At 31.7% G+C, this 5,953-nt stretch overlaps 1 pseudogene; it reads left to right on the forward strand.

The window, feature by feature from the left end:
• The first annotated feature begins 4,377 nt into the window (after window positions 1-4,377).
• On the forward strand, window positions 4,378-5,732 carry LOC132314086 (uncharacterized; annotated as a pseudogene).
• Window positions 5,733-5,953: the final 221 nt, after the last annotated feature.

Here is a 5,953-nt window from a genome sequence, read left to right on the forward strand (position 1 = left end):
GTAGTCGTTGTCATGATTTAGTGTAATCGATAAAATATGTCACATGATTCGCATGTCATACAAGTACATAAATAAGTCCTTATATAGTATATGTTCGACAATGTGAAGGGACTACCTCTGGGGCCAAAAACACTGCATATAGATCAGACTTGATATAATCCTTTTGACTGTGAAAATAACAATGTGATGAAGCACGTTTTAGTAAAATCAATCATCTCACCATCTTAATAACAATGGCAACAATAAATATTTCAGACAATAATTAATGACAATTTAAATTTCAACAATAGAAGCAAGAATGTGAAGGCACATCTATTGTGGTTGTAATAACAATTCAAAATGTATATATGAATAGGTATTTTTTTTTTTTTTAGCATTCACATATCTCTCTCAAGAAATTATTTGCATTATTGCATGATATAATGATTATGCATCTTGGCATGCGGGGATAAAATTACATATATCTGACATTCTTTGAACCCTGCATTGGTTTTCGTACATATCATTTAAGCGAGGACTCGAACTTAGACCTGATCAAGGTAGTAAACTCTGAAATCTTGTGATATGAGCAACCTTACACATTAACTTGGAAGGAATAATAGTAATTAATATGTAGTAATATATGAAGTTATGGCTCAAATTTTGTTTCATCTCTAATCGTGTTGCAAGAACTCTCTTGTATCCCACCCAATATATAAGGGCATTTAGAGTTTAATGTGTTATGAGAGAACTTCGATAGCTGCATGAGAAAGTGGAGAAAGATAGGTTCAAGAGACGAAACTTGTAATTTTTTCGCATAACAAAATATTTTGTCGGATCTTTATTGCGTATGTAGCTTTACGCTAAACCAAATAAATTATTATATTCTTTGTGTGTGGTGTGTGTTTATTTTTCTATCAATTTCTTAAGCAGTTCCACAAACATTTATACATGTCAAATATCTGGTCTATAAAAGTGTATGATTCATAAAGCTCATATTTATTTTAACAAAATATTTAAAATATAATGTTGAGACAACTCTAATTCTTCAATTACATGTTTTGATTTTTTATTTTATTTTTATTTTAATTTTGATAAACTTGAAAGGGAATAGAGTGAAATTAGGTGCTATACCATTACTAAAATAAATATATAGAGAGAGAGAAGAGAGCAAACTAGGTGGTGGTATGAACATATTGATGTGTAAAATGCATTAAAGAGAAGAGGTAGATTAGTTTATATAGAAAGTAACCTACAAAAGGTCAATCAAAATGAAGTAATAAAAAATAATTTTAAAATATTAAATATAGTAGACAATATGATTTAGGATAAAAAAATTTATCCGCTACAAAAAAAAAAAGTATAATTTTTAAAAATAAATAAATAATTGGAAGTTTTAGTCCTTGGTTAGATTGACAGAAGATTGCTACTACTAGTAGTTTGAATAGTCATGCCATATGCCAAAAGGTCACGAGAAGAGTTACATTAGTTTGCGGGAAAAGTGAGAGACACGTAAACTCGTAAATAAATGATAAGAAATGATTTTAGAAATAATATTTAATAGATAAAATAATTTAGGACAAAAAAAATATTAAAAATAGAGAATTCATATGTACCCAAAAAAAATAAATAAATAAATAAAAAGTACAAAAAAAAAAAGAAAAAAAAAAATGATGGTGATGATGATAACAATAGGATGTTAATCGTTGATTAGATCGGCAAAAGTTTACAATGAGTTTGAATAGTCATAGGAAAAGCTAATTAATTTGCCCTATGACCAATGGCATGAAGATCGAGCACGCGCACTAAAAGCTTAATCAAGTCCATTGACTCCATTGTCAGCCTGCTATCAGCTTTGAAACTCAAAGTGGTGGATCCGATCATTTATGATCTTGGTTGAGGAGTCCAATGCTTTATTTAATTTTGGTCAATAATGGAAGTTTTGGTAGCCATGCATCTTGTCAAGTGAAGGGATCTCTTGCCAAATGATCAATTATCTAAATGAATTGTCGGAACTCACCTTCCAACCATCCCTGGACAAACAATAAACGGCCACTTTGTGAGAAGGACGTTCGTCCATAAAAAAGGGCGAACGTCTCCGCCCCCGTGCCAGGGTCGGCCCTGGCCCAAAGCGACCAAGGCGGTCGCTTAGGGCCTCAGATTTTAATGGGTCTCAAAATTTTGAGGCCCATGCTTGATGGACCACCAAAAAAAAAAAAAAAAAAAAAAATAAATAAATATTAATTTAACCAGATGCAGCAAATGTTTTAAAGGGCCTCAAAATTTATAGGCCCATGAATGATGGGCCACAAAAAAAAAAAAAAAAAACAAAAAAAAAAATTTGTAACCCAACAAATGATTAAGCCATTAAGGGGCCTAAAAAAAAAAAAAAAAATGCCAGCAAAGCATCTGCTGATCTGAACCGCCATTATCTTCTTCTTCTCTAGAATTGCAACAGTCTCTCAACTCTTAAGCTTACCCTCTGTGTGTGTGTGTGTGTGTGTGTGTTCTCAAGCTTACCCGTTACCCTGTGTGTCTCTCATGCTGGTTTGCCCTTTGCCTTCTTCTTCCACAGGTGTCTCTCTCTCTCACTTATCCCATTACTTTTTCTAACACATACACACATATATATTATATATACACACACACTGACACACACTAAATATGTCTTATTAATTATTTGAATCTTTAATTACAGGAAAATTCACTTCGTCCATTCAATCTCTCTCTCTGGAGAATCTGCCTCCTTGCCATTCCTGGGTATGTGTTTTCTAAATTCTAATAGTCATATTTAACAATTGGAATTTATGTAGTTGCACTAGCGACAAATATCAATATAGTTTATGTGCAGTGGGAAGCCCATCAATTAAAAGAAAAAGGTGTTGACAAGACTAGTCCTCGATCAATATTTTGCCTATTTAGTTAGACACCCATGAATGGTCGGCACTGGGACTCCCAATGCTCCTTTGCCTGCCGAACTCGCTCTATTCTCTCCATTTGAAACCGCTCGTCCCAATATTCAGGACAACTGTTGAATTTTGACAAGTGATTACTTTCTAAAATTATAAGCAATATTATTAAACTGCCAATCTATTCACTTTTTCCAACCCCCAAAGGACTGAATTTCAGATGAATGGCCACAAAGTGAATGACATATATGGTAGAGGAATTAAAACATACCTTCTACTTAACAGGATGTTAAGCTCTTCCAAGTGGACAACACCTTCATAAACTCCTTCCTAAAATCAGCCCAAACAAATTAGGAAACAATGAGGCAGCTTTGAAATGGGACTTTGGTTGTCCTCTCTTTGATTCCCTCGTAGATCAAATCACCTACCAGGTGAAAAATATGCTAGGAATAAATAAATAAATAAATAAATAAAAGAGAAAATAAAAATTAATAGGAGTTTTAGACAAATTTATCCCATTCCATCATCATATTTTGATCATTTGATGGTTCTAAAAGTAATATTAGGCCTCTTTGTTAGGTCCGTTGTTAGTGAAATTTGTTATTTTGATTTAATTTGTCGTATTCTTCTGTGTGAACTATGAACTTAATGAATTTGTTATAAATTTGTAATACAGGAGTTCCATACTTCCAATCCAGCAATCCTTCACTTGAAAACATATTATTTAGACATCTCACGAGGTATTTTTGTTTTTTCTGTAAATCATATCATTTAGACAACTCATGAGCAATTCTTCACTTGAAGACATATCATTGAGCTATTGAGGTAATCTATATTTTCTTTCAGCAAAGCATTTTTTTCTTTTTTTTTTAAAAGTTTAGTTTTATGTTGATTGTGTTTCCTATTATTTAGATTTCTAAGATTTCAAGATTTTGACAATTATGTCTAGAAGAAAATTTGAATCTGGGTATGAAAAAAAAAAAAAAAAAAAAGAGAAGAAGAATTGATTCAATCTCAAAAAGGTGTTATTCATAAGTTTCTTAGGAACAATGCATAAACTGAGAGTTTAGTTGATGATTTGGTGAACGAAGATCATAGGAATGAAGAAAATCTTAATGAACATGGAGATTTAATGAATGAAGATATGAATGAGAATCAAAATGAAGAAAATGTGAATGAAGTTAAAGATTTGATAAATGAAGAATATATGAATGAGAATGAAAATCTTCTTTTGAACATTAATGATCCAGGAAATTGGAAAGATGTTGATAAAAAAATGAGAGATTTATTAGTTAAGAGAGGTCCTCCAAGAGATGCTAAATTTAAAAATTTTCCAAAAAATTAAAAAAATAGACATTTCTCTTCTACATATTACATTCGACACTTGTCAAACGGTGAAAAACAAGATAGGAGATGGCTAATCTATTTGAGTTCTTTAGACATAGTTTATTGCTTTTGTTGTAAGTTGTTTAAATGTGACGAACAATAAACTCATTTGGCAAATGAAGGAGTCAATGACTGGAAAAATCTTAGTGACAAACTTAAAAGTCACGAGACTAGTCGTAAACATATTGTTAACATGGGCATTGGATTGAATTAGAAATCAGATTACAAAAAAATGCAACAATTGATAAAAGTGTGGAAGAAAAAATCAACAAAGATAGAGAACATTGGAGGCAAGTATTATTGAGAATAATTTCCGTTGTGAAAACTCTTGCTAGAAATAGTTTGGCATTCCGTGGGGACAATGAGAAGCTTTATGAAGAACATAATGGAAACTTTTTAAGCATAATTGAAATAATTGCTGAATTTGATCTAATAATAAAAGAGTACGTTCGTCGAATTCAAGATAAACAAATTCATTACCATTATCTTAGTCACAAAATTCAAAATGAATTTATTCTTCGGATATCGAATGAAATCAAATGTGTAATCATTAAAAGGGTTAAAGAAGCAAAATACTTTTCAGTTATTCTCGATTGTACTCCGGATGCAAGTCATGAAGAGCAAATGTCACTTATATTAAGACGTGTTAATGTTTCAGCAAATCCGATAAATATGGAAGAGTTCTTTTTAGGATTTCTAAAGGTGGATGATACATCAGGGCAAGGGCTTTTTGATGAACTTGTAGATACTTTGAAAACTCTTGAACTTGATATTGGTGACGTAAGAGGACAAGGGTATGATAATGGTTCTAATATGAAAGGGAAACACAAAGGTGTACAAAAAAGATTACTAGATATAGATCCTAAAGCATTCTATATGCCATGTGGTTGTCATAGTCTTAATCTTGCACTTTATAATATGGTAAACTCTTGTTCTAAAGCATCATCTTTTTTTGGAGTTGTGCAACGCATGTATTCATTGTGTTCATCTTCCACAAAGCGATGGAAAGTTCTCACAGACAATGTTAAAGGTTTTACACTTAAGCCACCATCACAAACACGTTGGGAATGTCAACTAGAAAGTGTTAAAGTAATAAGATTTCAAGCTCCAGATATAAGAAATGCTTTAATTCACTTAGCAAATACTAGTGAAGATCCTAAGACAAAGAGTGATGCTGAGTGCTTAGCTACATATGAAATTGAGAATTTTGAGTTCTTACTTGGCATGGTTATTTGGTTTGATATATTGAATGCTATTAACAAAGTAAGCAAAATCATGCAAACAGAGTACATGCAAATTGATGTTGCTATAGATCTTTTAAAAGGACTCATTTCTTTTTTTGAAACTTATAGAGAAAATGGGTTTAAATCTGCTTTGATTGAGGCTAAAGAGATCGCAACTGAAATGGAAGTTGAACCATTATTCCGTGAAAGACGTGTCATTCATAGAAAGAAATAATTTGACAAGAGTGCTAATGAAGAGAGGACACAATCGGCCGAAGAATCGTTTAAAGTTAATTACTTTATATACATAGTTGATCAAGCTCTTTCTTCACTAAAGAGTAGATTTGAACAATTTCAACAATATGATGACTCTTTTGGATTTTTGTTTAATTTGGAGAGGTTGAAGTCTTTAAATAATGATAGTTTAAAGTGTTCATGTCATAACCTTGAAAATAT

Source organism: Cornus florida, unplaced genomic scaffold (genome assembly GCF_030987335.1).
Source record: "Cornus florida cultivar Cherokee Brave unplaced genomic scaffold, ASM3098733v1 CherokeeBrave_3.0.0_Hap2_Chr06, whole genome shotgun sequence".
Taxonomy (NCBI): domain Eukaryota; kingdom Viridiplantae; phylum Streptophyta; class Magnoliopsida; order Cornales; family Cornaceae; genus Cornus; species Cornus florida.